Source organism: Humulus lupulus, chromosome X (genome assembly GCF_963169125.1).
Source record: "Humulus lupulus chromosome X, drHumLupu1.1, whole genome shotgun sequence".
NCBI lineage: Eukaryota > Viridiplantae > Streptophyta > Magnoliopsida > Rosales > Cannabaceae > Humulus > Humulus lupulus.
In genome coordinates this window covers 264,549,510-264,565,746 of record NC_084802.1, presented here as the reverse complement: position 1 = coordinate 264,565,746, position 16,237 = coordinate 264,549,510, and the positions used below count along the sequence as shown (strand labels likewise).

Here is a 16,237-nt window from a genome sequence, read left to right as displayed (position 1 = left end):
GGTGACAGAAGTGGAGGAAACCCCGTGTTTTCCTAGTTGGGGTTGAATTTTAGGTCGAACAGATAGTTGACCTCATGTGGTGTGGGGACAGGCCATTTCTTATGGCTGTAAAGGATATAGAGTGTCGAGAGCATTCTATATCCATTAGGGGTTATTTGAAAAGGAGCGACCCTGAAATAGTTGGCCACTCCTTGGAAGAAAGGGGGAAAAGGCAGGATAGCTCCTGCCTCCATGTGATACCTCGACCAGGCGCTGAAAGCGTATCCAGGCAAGTTCACCCTTTGGTCTTTGGTGGGTTGGACTAAGGTTACCCCAGGAAGTCCGTATTTTTTAATATAATTTGCAATCATCCAAATTGTTACTCGGCTAGAAGGGGCGACATACCATTCAACATCTGTTTGGATGGCATTTCGAAGTTGAGTGTGAGTTTGGATGCTAGGGTTGGGGATATTTCTTTCTCGGCCACTGGTTGAGGGAATTTTAGTCCGAGGAGTAGGATGATTTGAAGGATTGGAAGGTTTCCTTTTCTGGGCTTTAGTTTTTGCTCGACCCATATTTTGGATGAGGGTCGATGGAGTGTTTGAAGTGGCGCGAGAAAAGGGAATTTTAGGTATTAGTAATGACGGTTGCTCCTTGTCCTCAAGCAATTGAGCTAGCAAGTCATCGTCGATGGGTCTCTCACCTCCCCACGGATCTTGCATGAAAAGCTGTGAACAGAAAAAAGGGAGATGAGAACTTAAAGCTTAAAAGCTTGTGTTGATAGTTGGAATAACATTTCTCGCGTATAAAAATTAAGATTTTATACGGCCAACAACATTCTAACAAAAACACTAAGTCTCTCACGAGAAGTTTGAGAAACAGATTGAAAAGCAGAAGTAAAAAGTTTTTCAGAGAAAACTTTTTCAACTCCCAGAGGGCGGGAAAAACCCAGTTTTTCAACTAGATTAAAAATCGAATTTTTACTTCGATTTTACGCCTTAAATCTACAGTCTTGACTATCAAACTGGCTCCTAACTCCTATACAACACTATTTCACTTCCCTATCAAGCATCGATCAATATTCCCATTACCCCAAGACAGTTTCGGTCAAGAACACTCAAGAACACAGATTTGAATACATAAAATATAGTTTTGCATGGCATCTCAGACGTCTAAGGGGTTCGTGAAACTTACTTAGATGAAAAGAGGGGTCTGAAACGAAAGCTTTGAGCGTCCGAACAGAGGATCCTTAGAACAGTGATGGAAGCTCCTCAAATTTTTTGGGCTCTGAAAGTCGAGGTTTTTAGGAGTTCTTGACAAGAAAATGGCGAGTGAAAAGTAAAAAGTAAAAATATTAATTTGGGGTATTATATATAGTGACTGCGACACGATAAAAGAGATAATCATGAATAACTTTTTTCTGAGTATGGGGAAGTGTAATAGCCGTCAGACAAGTTTTTGGGAAACCAAAAGGCTTGATTAGACATGAATGATTGCTTTTTCCGAGAGGGCATGGGCGGCTCTGACAGGTTTGGTGGAGTAAGTGAAAGGTTAGTTTACTAAGTTTACTTTTTGCTGGTCACAATAAATAAACTTGGGGGGGCAAATGTTTACCCAAAAAACAGCTGTTGATGACGTGGCAAGGATTTCTCAAACGTGGGTGACACGTGGCGGAAGTGTTGTACGACTATCGACCAGAGGAACATCACTTCGCAGGCTTAACTATTAGATACGACCAGGCTGGTCGAATAATTTGATTTATTTACTTCTAAGATTGTAATCCTATAATAATTGCATTGAATATTTCCTCTTTATTACCTTGATACGCGATTATTAAGGAAAGTTAAGGCCCATTGGCCCATGTAACCCTCCTTGAACCTATAAATATGCATGAAATAGCTCAAGGAAGGGACTTTTTGATCTCTGAATCTTTTTCCTTAGTATTGAGAGAGAAAGCTATAGTGTGATTATCTGTCGTTTCATTATAATTCTCCCAAGGTTTGTGAAACTCAAGAACCCTAGTTCTTTGATCACAGCTTCGAGATTCAATATTAATAATAACACTAAGTGGATGTAGGTCATTACCATTCTTTGCGGCCGAACCACTATAAATTTCTTCTTTACCATTAGATTAAACTCTTAATTGTCGTCTCATCTTCTGCCGTATATTTGACTCCGTGTCGTTGGCCAAATCGAGGGTCAACAAGACTCAACCCCTTTACTTGGTTCCTCCAATATACTAACACAAAAGCAATTGTCACTAGCTGAAGGATATTTCAAAGCTTTGAAAACATTAAAAACAACCTCATCTCCTTATACTCTAAGCCTCAACTCTCCTTTCTGAACTTCTATTAGCGCTTGCCCCGTGGATAAGAATGATCATCCAAATATAGTAGGCACATCCTCATCTTCCTCCATATCTAATACAATAAAGTACGTTGGGACAATGAACTTATCTACCTTTACTAGAGTGTCCTCTATAATACATCTGGGATGTGTTAATGAATGATCAGCCAATTGAAGTGTAATAGTAGTAGGTCTAGCTTTCCCCAAACCAAGTCTTTTAAATACAGATAGCAACATTAAATTTATGGTTGCACCTAAATCACATAAAGCTCTCTCACAATGAAAGCTCCCAATGGTGCAAAGTATAGTAAAGCTGCCCAGGTCTCTTAACTTTTGAGGAAGCTTCTTTTGAATAACTGCACTACACTATTCAATTAACGCAACGGTTTCATAATCCTCCATTTTTCTCTTATTAGACAATATCTTCTTCATAAACTTCACATAACTAGGCATTTGTTATAGAGCCTCTGCAAATGAGATGTTAATGTGAAGTTTCTTAAATACTTCAAGGAATTTGGAGAATTGTTTGTCAATATTAGCCTTTCGAAACCGTTAAGGATATGGAACTTTTGGTGGAGGCTCAGTGTATTTTGGTTTTTCTAGTTTTGGATGGTCCTCAGTAACCTCCTCTTTAATTGGACTAGAAACATGCTGATTCTCTGTATTCTTCCCTTTCTCCTCCACTGTAGGTCCATCATACTTAGTCCTACTCCTCAAAGTGACAGCTCGACATTGTTCTTTAGGATTTACCTCTGTGGAACTAGGAAAATTCCCTTGCTGTCTACTACAGAACATTTGAGCCAATTGACCTATTTGTGTCTCCAAACTTCTGATTGAAGACCTTGTCTTTGTCATGAATTAATTTAATTGGTCTAGCTAAATTGTTGGTGGGTTCATTTGAGGATGTGGTGGTGGATGAGATGGGCGTGGGTTTGGATCATATTATGGCCTAGCATGTAATCCATAAGTTAGTTGATGAGGGGGTTGTTGAGGTGGGTACTGTGGATATTGTGGTTGTAACCCTTGATTATTTTTCCAAGATAGATTAGGGTGATTTTTACAAGCAGATGTATATGAATTTGAGTAAGTGTTGGGTGCAGGTCTTGAAAAATTACCTATAACATGTGCTTGTTCCAATGGCATATTATTCACATCAGTTGAGCAACTAGCTATGCTCGAGCATTGTTCATAAGAATGAGGTCCTCCACAAATCTTACAACTCACGACATTTTGTACTTGCCTTGCTTGTGCAGCAATATTAGTTTCCTGCAATTGTTTGGTTAGAGATGCTACTTGAGCGGTCAATACCGCTACTGGATCAACTTCTAAGACTCCTGCTACTTTCTTGTTCTCACGCTCAGTAGGCCAATTATAATTATTCATAGCCATCTCTTCCAAAAGTTCATATGCAACATTAGCATTTTTTCTCATAAACGCTCCTCCCGATGTTGCATCTATAATTGTTCTTGCATTTCCCCCCAAACCATTGTAAAAAGTATGAACTAACAACCACTTCTCTATTCCATGATGTGGGTATCTCCTTTCCAATTCCTTAAATCATTCCCATTCATCATACAAAGACTCCCCGTCCAGCTGATGGAAGTTGTTAATCTCTCCACTTATTCAAGCTGACTTAGCAGGAGGAAAATATTTACCAAGAAACTTCTGAGTCAAATCTTTCCAAGTAAGTATAGAATTGGCTTGTAAAGAATTCAACCAACTCTTATCTCTTTCCCTTAGTGAAAATGGGAATAGTCTCATTCGTACAACATCGTTACTCACCCCATTCATTTTGAATGTCGCACATAACTCCAAAAAGTTTGTAAAATGTATATTTGGATACTCTTTTGGTAACCCCCCAAATTGTACACAATTTTTCACCAACTGAATAATTGAGGGTTTTATCTCAAAATTATTAGCCTCAACAGTTGGAGGTCAAATGCTTGAATGTATCCCCCAACAGTAGGGAGTACATAATTCCTTAATGGTGGATCAGCTTCAGCTGCATTACCCATATTTGCAATGTTGTTGACAACATTATTTGCGTTTTCAACCATGGTAAAGTCCAGCCTTTTCTTTATCTTTCGATTCTTTTTGCACGTTCTCTCGATTTCAAGATCTATTAGTATAATCTGCTTTTGTCTACTTCCTCGCATATCCCAACAATTCCTGAAGCACAATATAGCCTTGATCCAAATAAATGGTAAACAATAAAAATAAAAATACCAAAATAGAAAAAATAACAATTAACTGTGATATTGGAAATTATGTCCTCGGCAACGGCGCCAAAAACTTTATCTCGAAAATATAAATATACGCAAGTGCAAGCAATTGATTCAAGTAATATATGATAAGTAGAGTATCGTCCCACGAAGACTGTTTTCCAAGGACCATTAATTGTTCTTGAAATTTCTATTTGGCAACGAAAATTTTTATTTTTGGAAATTTTAAAATTGAAAATAACTTTAGACAAACACAACTAATTAAAAGATTTAAATCACTATTAAAAAGACCTAGGGTGTTAATTTCATCAAATTTTCATTCTACTAATTTTATTAATCAATTCTAGATTTCTTTCTTCCTATTCTAATTGTAGGTTAACATAATTCGATTCATATTCTTTTTCAAGATATAAGATCTCAATCTATATGCAGGTTTTCTACATCTCTGTGATAAACTTAAACATATAGAGGGAATTAAGCCTGGAAACCTAATTACTACACAAGTCATACAAGTACTTTTGTCCAATATGCAACCTATGTTGATATAATGATAGCATATTCAATTCTCATCTTTCGAATTTCGAATTAAAATCATAAAATCAAGAAATTATTGATCAAGTATTTACTAGCATTAAACACACATTATATAGATTATAATGGAAAAGAAAAATCAAAAGAATATCATAATTAAATTAGATAGAAATTCAAGTGACTACATTAAACCCTAAATAAAAATTGTTTAGTTCATATCAGACATGACTAAATCTAAAAAATAATAATAAAAGAATATAATATTCATAAACTTAAATAAGAAAGAAAAATATAAAACTGCAGAAAAAATTAACCTAAGAATCAAAATTAGTCACTAAAAATGTAATTAAAAACTGAGTTAATGACTTAATTAAACCCATAAAACAAATTTATAGTAAAAAAATAAGAAAGTCTGAGTTTTTTTGTGTGCTGGCCGCGACTTAGCCTTCTCTGGGTCGCGGCCCATGTCTGTTTTGGGGCCCTTCTCTTTCGTGTAATGGCTTCACGCGCCGTGACTCTAGAATCTCAAGTCGTAGCTCCTGTCTGAGTTTTTTCTTAGCTAAGCCTCTGTTTCCCTCTTGAGTTGCGACTTTAATTCAATCCAGCAACTATGTGCCTCTGACTTCACCTTGAGTCGCGACTTTAATTCAATTTTTTCTCATATTAGGTCTTTCAACTCTTCTCTTCATCCAAACCCATCCTTTAATCATCCTTAGCATCCTCTTTAGTCCAACAACCTCCAAAATCCTCATTTTTCGACCATTTTCACTTTGTTTTGTATTTTTCTCATGATTCATCGCACCAACCTACAAGAAAGACAAACAAAAGCGTAATCTTGCACAAAACACACATAAAAACTCAAGATTACGACAAAAACACATTCTAAAATGACCCTAAAATGAAGTTATCAGCGAAGGACTCAAAAATAATTGGGCTCGGGTGGATATTTTTACATAATTTAAAATTGCAGAAAAAATTAAAGTGCGAAATTCCTATGCCCCAAATGACTTACATTTTTCAGATCCAGAAAAAATTAAGAGCAATTCCTAAACTCAAAACACCATATAATTAACGATTCTTAAGAACAAACATTCATCAAAACAAACATCCATCAATTCATCACACATTATAATAATATAAGAATGCATATTATTCCCACACAAAAATTAATGCATGCAGAGATTAATGACTCTCTGGTATCAATTGTTGGTAACTAGTTTACCATGTGCGCAACGGAAAGCACATGATCTTGGGCACAGAGATTCCAAAAAAAATTATTTAAACAAAAATTAAATAATCAAATCCATTAACTTGCAAAACATTAATCATAGAGAAATAAAAAAATGAGGATTTACCAGTTGAATAACTATCAAGAATCCTCGCTATCTTTTTGTTTCTCCAACGAATATTCAATCCAAGGCAGCCTTTGAAATACTCAGATCAAGATCTTCCAAGATGTATCTCTACATTTCAAGACGTGTGTGAGAACATAGAGTAATGGTAGGAAAAAAATTTTGATTCACAAGATATTCTCAACACATGAGATCTTGGAATATTAGGTCTAAGATAGCTTTTAGGGAAAGAAAAAAATAATACGACGTATTCTTCTCTCTATCAAAAGTCTTATGAAACTATTTCCAACTGAAAGATTTATAAAATAATTAATTAAATTTTAAAATTCAAAATTCAAATTATAAATCAATTATTCAATAATTAAATGAATAAAAGAAATACCCAAGATCCATTATTGGACCTTGTTACACGTCGGTAGTTGGCGTGTAACACATCCCTCATTTTAGGGATATGTTCCAACCAATTTCTTATAATTATTATTTAAGACTTATTTATCCAAAAATATCTAAACCTAATAACTTATCTTATCAGATTAATTAATGAATAAATATTATTTTAAATTCAAATCCAATTTGAATTATCAAAAATATCTTTTCACATTATTTAAATAAATTAATCTAATTATTTCAAAATTAATTATCTCAACTATTTATATGCTATTTTCGAAAATACCATTTTATTTAAAATATAATTTCTGAAAAATATAATTAATTAATTTATCTCAATTACATATTTGACCCTAAAGAACAAATTTCTTCAAAATGTCATTTTCCTTATTCTTTCTAATTTCAACTCTTACCATATACAGTGTTGATAAAGTCATCTCGGTTACCTATGGACCTATAATTTCAAGCTTCAATAAATTTATATTATTAATTAAAACTCTTTAATATATTAATCTCAATAGTATTCCCCTAAAAATATGAGATTGCACTCTTATAATTATAGACATAGTGTCCATCGATTTATTCACTACATAGAATTTAATCATCTATTAATGGTTCATAATTAAAGTAGGAATTAATCATCATTTAAACTCTTTAATTATATCTTGTTTCCTTCAATGCTATTAACTTTACTAGTGAAGGTTAATTCATAAATTGATTTGTGAATTTGAGCTTAATAACCTTTCAGTTCCAAAAGCCAACCCTTAAGATAACCACTTTTCAATTCCTCTCGAAAAAGTATAGATTCAATATCTATATATTATGTCCCCAACCATTTACATCAATGAGTTCCCAAAACAAAAGTTTTCAGCCTGATCATTCTGACAAACTATAACGAGTGAATCGAGGACTCACATGACATAAACAAGAGTTGATAATAACTTCAGGATTAAGATCATTTTGTATATGATCATCTTATTGATATGTTAAATTAAAGCTTATAAAATAAATGATATTACTAAGTATTTATAACATATTGGGTCACATTCATTTATAACCACTTTATATAAAGTACCTCCACTAAGATGTCCTACTACATCAGTAATCTGGATCTAGATTTCTTGTATTCATAATACTAGTGAATCGTACTTGCAGTATTTAATCCAAGGATACCATATAACTTTGTTTTACTACATACTATTTAAATTTGTTCCCTACAATCTGATTCCTCTTGTACCAATACAAGATTGTAGTCACAATAATGAATTTGGAAATTTTTTGATATTCATATAATATTACTCTAATAATAATAATAATAATAATAATAATAATAATAATAATAATAATAATAATAATAATCAAACAATATATGCAAAAATTCATTTCAATTATCTATTTCATAAAACATTGTTCAAAAAATTTGCTTTAGTTTGTTTTGTAGGTTGTCATAAGCATGGTTGTATTGAAAGTCATATGTCAATGATGAAACTACTGATTGGGATGAGAACATGTCTAAGAACTTGATGAATTTTTCATGAATTGTGTGCTTAACTTGTGAGTTGGTTGTCATTTAAGTTTGATCTTCAATTTTTAAGCATAATGTGTGTATAATTATATTTACCTTTTAACTATTGTTTGTATATATTTATGCATGCTATTATCTATTTATATAGTAACGACCACTCTTGAAATCATTCATTTATTGTTTGAGGAGAAATCTTAAGTACACATAATTAGGAAGATGAGTAAGGCATGCTCTTTGGATTGTTTGAGTCTTTCAAGCTTACCTATGAAATTGAATACCCTAGTTTCCCATTTTTTGAGACATAATGACTTTATAAGCCAATTTCTAAACCTTTGCAACTTAAAATCTTTATCCCTTCTTGTCACCCATTATACCATAGTTTTATATGAATGTTTGATTTTGTAGGATGTGTTATGGATTGTGTTATCCAGATTTCGGGATAGCGTTTAGATGGATAGCCTCGGGGAAGCAGAATTATCTAAATCTTTCACGAAGGGTGACCAGGGCTCGCGAATGGACAGAAAGGCTTCGCCTCTCCCGTTTAGAGTCTAGCACACTCTTTCAAGCAACCGCAACCCGGAAGCTCGTCAATTCTCCTGAACTCCCGAAGGGATATCCTTCGGGGAAGGTCCTTCCAGGAGAAGCACTTCAGGTTACCTTCGCGGATACAGTTCCGTGCCTCGCACGGAAGAAGACCAAGCGGTCGAGTCACGGAGGAGGCATAGTTGGAATGATACTCACCTGACACAGGATCCCGCCTGACAGGTCGAGGCCGCACACATCCCAGCACGCCTAAAAGTGCCTTTTCGCCTACTGTTTCGCTGACAGCCTGGAAAATACAGCTGCCTTTTGACATTCCCCATATTTTCATGTAATTATACCTACGTAGAGCCTTGTAGCCATGCTACTACGGTAATTGTATCCCCTATTTACGGCTGGTGTAATTAAGACTCATAGGGGCAGAGTAAAACCCTAATCCAAAACCCTAGCTATAAAGACCTCCTCATTTTACGATAGGAGGGAGGCCAAAAAGAGGACAGAGCAAGAACTCTGCCAAAAAATCTCTCTAGCTTCATCTTCTTCAAGAGAACCCGAGAGAAACATTGTGAGTTTGTGAGGTTCTTGTACACCAGCCATTTTACTGTAATTCTCTACAAGTATAATAACATCGACTCGTGGACTAGGGCTCGTTAACGCCTGAACCACGTAAAAAATCTGTTTGTCTATTTATATTTCTGCACTTCTACAGTTCTTATCTTTTTATTATTTTGTTTGTATTCGTTTCCGAAAAACTCGGTAAACATTTTGGTGCTTTCATTGAGAGCTGTAGGGAGTTGTTAGTCAGCTCTTTTTCTGTGTACATTTTTTGTATTCACTCCGTACTGAAAAGATGGTGACTACGAGAAAATCCGCGATTGACAAGAATGCTAGGGTCAACCCCGATACTATGATGGAAGATGCGGTACAAAACGAACCCTCGGCAGCCCAGACCGAAGGAGAAAGTACCCACGACTCGGACTACCAAGGTGAAGACCCGACATCCCACCAGGATCGGGTCAGTACTGAAGATACGACATACTTAGAAAACGAAGAAGAGTATGTCCGAGACGGTTACTACAAAGACGGCTACTACTACGAGAAGGATCCAGAACTGGTCCAAGTAGCCGAAGAACTGGTGGCCACTAAGGCCAAGCTTGCTGAGCAGGAGCGCGTCTCCGAAAAAATGCAGCGCATGATGGAGCGCCTCCAAAGCAAGTTCGGAGATCTAGGCGACTCGGACGAGGACGCCTCTGTTTTAGGTGGTGCTGATGCCACCATGCCGGATCCAGCCGCTGCTAGACCATCCAAGGCCGCCCCTAACAAGGGCAAAGAAAAAGTTGGGGAGCCTGTGCGCACTAATGCCCCTGCACCTCCTAAAGGCGTGAATCACCAGGCCGACTGCCCCCCCCCCCCCCCCCGCGCGCGCAGAAGGTCTCTAGCGCTCCTAAGCCCAGACGTCCTTCAGCCCCAAGGGGGCACTCTGTGCCTAAAGGGCCCGGTGCTAAGGCACCCAGGCCTAGGGGAAGGAACAACCGCCCCAATGATTTCGTCAACCAGGACGGTCGAGCTGCGGACACGCACTCCGAAGATAGCTGGTGCACGGTGGACCTAAGAAGAAGGTTGGAGGCCAAGTATGAAAAGGACAAAGGAGAAAAGGCCCGGCCTCGCGGAGATGACCTGCGAAATCATCTCAACGACAAGCTCCGGGGACGTGACCTCCCGGAGAGCGATACAAAGAGGCTCGAGGAACAGATCGCTGCCTTGACCAAGCTGGTCCGGAAGCAAAGTGGGGCCCTGTCAGACTCTGAGGAGGAAGACCCGGAACCATGTATTCGGAGGATCGCAGAAACGCCCCTCCCGGAGAACTTCAAAATGCCTCATATAGAATTATATGAGGGGAGGACAGACCCGCGCACCCATCTAGCTAAATACAACAAGATGATGCAAGTGGCGCGCGTCAGTGAGGATGCCAAATGCATGTGCTTCTCACTCACCCTTACCAAGTCCGCGGAGGACTGGTGGAAAAGATTAGCTCCCGGATCCATCCACAGTTGGAAGGAGCTACAGTCCGCGTTCAGGAGGCAGTTCATTGCTGCCCGGGACCACGACATGGAGGTTGGTTCCTTAACCAACATCAAGCAGCAACCCAATGAGAGCCTCAAAGCTTTCATTCAAAGAATGATGGAAGCTGCTGCTAAGACCAAGGTCAGTGATGACATGAAGCTGATCGCCCTTCAATCGGGGCTTACCGTCGGCTCCCTGCTATGGGGGGAAATGCAAAGGAGACGGGCAGAAACTCTGTCCGAATTCATGTCAAAAGCTCAGGGAATCATCAACCTTGAGGATGCCTACCAACAGGCCTTTGGAGTTCCCCCAGCTCCGACGCCCTCCGTGCATGCGCCGAGCTTTGCTTCGCAAGCTCCCGCACCAGCCCTCACATTTCCAGGAGCCCAGTTCACTCCAAGCGTGTATGGGCCTTCCGCGTCTGCTCAGACGCCGAGTCAAACCCATTTCTCTGGGTGCGGAGCTGTACAAACCAGATGTAGTATCGCTCCCGGCCTGTCGCAACCGCAAGCGGAAGGCCCAGAACAAAATCTGAGCCAATCGCGGAATAAATGAGGCCGAAGAAACTCCAACCGGGGGGGCCATTCAAAGAAACCCCGGAAGGACTATGAGCCCAAGTTCACAGAGTACACCAGTTTGATAGACTCACGAGAGAATGTCTATCGGGCGACCTGTAATATGGTCAACTACAGGAAGCCCCTGAAAGTGTCTCACGGAGGAAGGCGTCCGCGAGACTCCAATATGAGGTGTGAGTTCCACGGAGATGTGGGGCACACCACAAACGAATGCCTTCAGCTGAAGGATGAGATCGAGTCCCTGGCAAGAGCGGGACACCTCGGTCAATGGGTGAGGATACCCATAATCTATCCCGGACAGGGAGTAGTTCACGGAGCTGCGTACTCTCCGGGACAGAGGGGGACTGCTAGTGCTCCTGGAGCCAGTCGCCCCCAAGCTCCTGGATCTCAGTTCCCAGCGCTTCCTGCTCCGACCTCTCCGGCACCCATTGCCATGTTGGCTCCAGGACCCGGAAACCCATATCCGCCTGGCCTTGCTCCGCCATCCGTTGACGAACACGTAGCCACCATTTCTAGAGGACCGCACCTTGCCGGAAGCACCCGCAACTCCCAGAAAAGGTACTTGAGGGAGTTAGAACCAACCGGGGAGATGTGCGCCATGGTTCAGTCACCTGCTCAGCGTCCTCGAATGATGGATCTTCCCATCACCTTCACGGAAGATGACGCCCGACATGTGCACTTCCCCCACAACGATCCCTTCGTCGTGGAAGCCCAGATCGCCCATAAGAAGGTGTCACGGATCCTAGTCGATAATGGAAGCTCTGTAAACATCCTCTTCAAAGCTGCCTTCCACGCGATCGGATTAACCGAGACAGATCTGACCCCATGCCCCATCCAGCTTCAGGGGTTCAATGGGGATGCACTCATGCCCTTAGGCAAAATTCAACTTCCAGTCACCCTCAGAGGAGACCGCGACGCTTGTGCCTTCAAGCACTGCACATTCGTGGTGGTCGACTGCCCCACGGCGTATAATGCCATCCTAGGCCGACCGGTCCTAATCGATTTTGGGGCCGTAACCTCGATACGCCACTTATGCTTGAAGTTCCCATGCGACAACGGGCGTATCGGCACCCTCCGGGGAGACCAACGAAGTGCACGAAGCTGTTATAACGTCTCCGTCCGATCCGTCTACACGGTCCAGGAGGCGATTGTTGCCGCTCCTTTGGCGGAGAATTTACCAGAAACTGGGGGTGCCCAAGGGGCATACGTTGACGAACTCGACCCTAGAGTGGGGGTCAAGAGGGCGATAGAGCCGATGGAGGAAGTCGAAGAGGTGATCCGCAACTCGGGAGATCCCACCAAAGTCATTCAGGTGGGGAAAAACCTTCCATCGGCCATTCGAGAAAAGATCGTGGCCACTGTGAAGAATAATCAGGATATCCTGGCATGGTGCCACGCTGATATGACGGGGATTAATCCTAATGTTGCGTGCCACGCACTCAACATAGACCCATCTGCAACTCCAGTTCGCCAAAAGAGGAGGCCGTTAGACCTAGTGAGGGCCGAAGCAGTCAAAGCTAAAGTGGACAAGCTGATGTCCATAGGCTTTCTCCAGGAGTCACTCTATCCCGTGTGGTTGGCCAACCCGGTTCTGGTCCCGAAACCCAATGGGTCCTGGAGAATGTGTATTGACTTCACGGACGTGAACAAAGCCTGCCCAAAAGACTGTTTCCCTCTTCCACGAATCGATCAAATGGTAGACGCTACTTCCGGGTATGAACTCTTATCCTTCATGGATGCATACTCCGGATACAACCAGATCAAGATGCATGTCGCGGACCAGGAACACACCAGCTTCCTCACGGACAAGGGTGTCTACTGTTACGTGGTCATGCCTTTCGGTTTGAAGAATGCTGGGGCGACATACCAGCGTCTAGTAAACAGGATGTCCAAAGCGTTACCGGAAGGATAGCTGCTCTCAGCCGCTTCGTATCTAAGGCCACTGACAAATGTGTCCCCTTCTTCAATGTGTTGCGTGGAAACAAGAGGTTCGAGTGGACCCCCGAATGCGAAGCAGCCTTCCAACACCTCAAGGAACATCTAACTCGAGCTCCCATTCTGTCCAAACCTGTCGAAGGAAAGGCGTTGTTCTTGTACTTAGCTGTGACAAAGCATGCCGTAAGTGCCGCTCTCGTCCGGGAAGACGGCCGTCTCCAACTCCCTGTGTATTACGTGAGCAAGAGGTTACTGGACGCCGAGTCTAGATATTCAATGATCGAGAAACTCTCCCTCTGCTTACTAATCGCTTCGCGGAAGCTAAGGCCCTATTTCCAGGCGCACACCATCAGAGTACTCACCAACCACCCTCTCCGGCAAGTCTTGCAGAAGCCCGAGTCTTCTGGCAGATTACTTAAACGGGCCATGGAACTGAGCCAGTTTGACATCCACTACCAGCCACGTGTTTCCATAAAAGGCCAAGCTCTCGCGGATTTTATTGTGGAATGCTCAGGAATGAATGACCTCCCGGAAGATCCTGTCCCGGAACTTCCCACATGGAAGGTCTATGTAGACGGAGCCTCAAATGAAAAAGGAGCTGGAGCAGGGGTTATCCTAATTTCTCCCCAAGGACATCAGCTCCAGAGCGCCATCCGTTTCACGTTCCCAGCATCCAACAACGAGGCAGAACACGAAGCCATGCTAGCCGGATTACAACTGGCCAGAGAAGTCGAAGCCCAAAAAATCGAAGTATACAGCGACTCCCTGCTTGTGGTAAACCAAATATCCGGAGAATACCAGACGAAAGGCGAAAAAATGGCTGCCTACGTGTCTCTCTCCCGCGGCCTCCTGCAGCATTTCAAAGGCTACCAAATCCGCCAGGTCCCCCGGGACCAGAATTCACTCGCGGACACGCTGGCCAAGCTTGCAACAGACCCGGAGATTGAACAATATGGCCTAGTGCCAATCGGGCACTTAGAAGCACCTAGTACTGAGACACAGAGGGTAAATGCCATCATCGGCCATTCCCATTCTTGGATAGGACCCATCCTCAGATTTCTCACCACCGGAGAGCTCCCCACTGATAAAGCTGACGCAAGAAAGCTCCAATATCAAGCTCCCCGATACGTGGTTATGGATGGAAAGCTTTACCGCAGGGGGTTGTCCATACCCTTCCTTAGGTGTGTTGCCGGAACCGAAATCAGCACCATCATCCATGAGATTCACGGAGGCTTCTGTGGCGACCATACCTCCGGGCTGAGCCTCTCCAAAAAGATCCTTCGTCAAGGATACTTCTGGCCCACCATGAAGAAGGATTGTGTGGATTATGTCAGAAAATGTGAGCACTGCCAGAGGTACGCCAAGGTTCCGCGAGCGCCGCCTACAGAAATTACCTTAATGACCAGCCCCTGGCCGTTCGCCGTTTGGGGCATTGACCTAGTAGGTTCCCTTCCAACTGGAAGGGGTGGAGTGAAGTATGCCATAGTCGCGGTAGACTACTTCACCAAATGGGCTGAAGCTGAACCTATGAACACGGTCACGTCAAAGAAAGCACTGGACTTTGTCATCAAGAATATAGTGTGTCGTTTCGGGCTTCCACGAAAAATTGTGTCCGACAACAGGAAGCAATTTGATAGTGAGCATTTCACGGACTTCTGTGCTTCGCATGGAATCATCAAAAGCTTTTCCGCAGTCGCCAGACCTCAAGCTAATGGGCAAGTGGAAGCAGTGAACAAAATCTTAAAGACCACGTTGAAGAAAAAACTCCAAGCATGCAAGGCTCACTGGCCGGAAGAGCTTCCGCGAGTACTTTGGGCCTATCGCACAACAGAGAGAACTTCGACGGGGCACACACCTTATTCCATGACCTTCGGTTGCGAGGCCATCATCCCCGTAGAAACTATGATCCCCTCTCACAGGCAGGACACCTACGACCCTACCCGGAACCACGCCCTTCTCCAGGAGTCCCTGGACATGATCGAAGAGCTCCGGGAGCAGTCACAGGTCCAACTCAAAATGTACCAAGGCAAGATAGCTCGACACTTCAACACAAGAGTCAAGAGCCGTACATTCGAAGTTGGGGACCTTGTCCTACGGAGAGTATTTCCTGCTACGCAGGATCCGGGAGTGGGAGTCCTCGAACCCAACTGGGAAGGCCCCTATGAAGTCCAAGAAAAAGTGGGCCATGGGACGTATCACTTAAAGAGACTCGACGGATCTAAAGTCCCGCGCGCCTGGAACGCGGAGCACCTCCGCCGTTACTATCAGTAGGCCCCGGACTATCTAGTCGAAAGTCCTTGGTGGACGTAGCAAAAATGTAAAATACGGAGATAATCCTCCCAGCTGAAAAACACATGCCTAACAGGCTAATTTAATAAAACACGGAGAGATTCACTCCGCTTTTACTGCATTTTTTATCCCTTTGTTCCAAGCTGCGTTTTAACAAGTGACCACGCGGTCCGGAGACGTCCGGACCCCACGCTCACTTGGGGGGGTATACATGGCTAAGGCATAGCCATACGACCCTTGAACAAAACATACAGAGAACACCACTTATGTGTTAGCATTGTGTTTGAAAATTTTAAATTGTTAAGCTTAGGTTGATTTGTTGCCATGAACATATTTGCATTACGTGTCATGTGTGCATTATGTGGTTATGTGAAAATTGCCATGAAAATGTCTGCCATTATGCATCATGAAAATTATCTCCTGTGTAGCCCAGCGATGAACAGGACTGGGGGTTGAGGCACATTCAGAGAGCTACGCCGAAACACCCCCAAC

The 16,237-nt window shown here is 42.1% G+C and overlaps 1 non-coding gene across 1 annotated transcript; it reads left to right on the top strand.

Annotated features, from left to right (window-relative positions):
• Nucleotides 1–3,844: 3,844 nt before the first annotated feature.
• Nucleotides 3,845–3,949, top strand: LOC133807471 (small nucleolar RNA R71). Its single transcript, XR_009879383.1, has one exon. It is a non-coding gene; the product is annotated as a small nucleolar RNA R71 (small nucleolar RNA).
• Nucleotides 3,950–16,237: the final 12,288 nt, after the last annotated feature.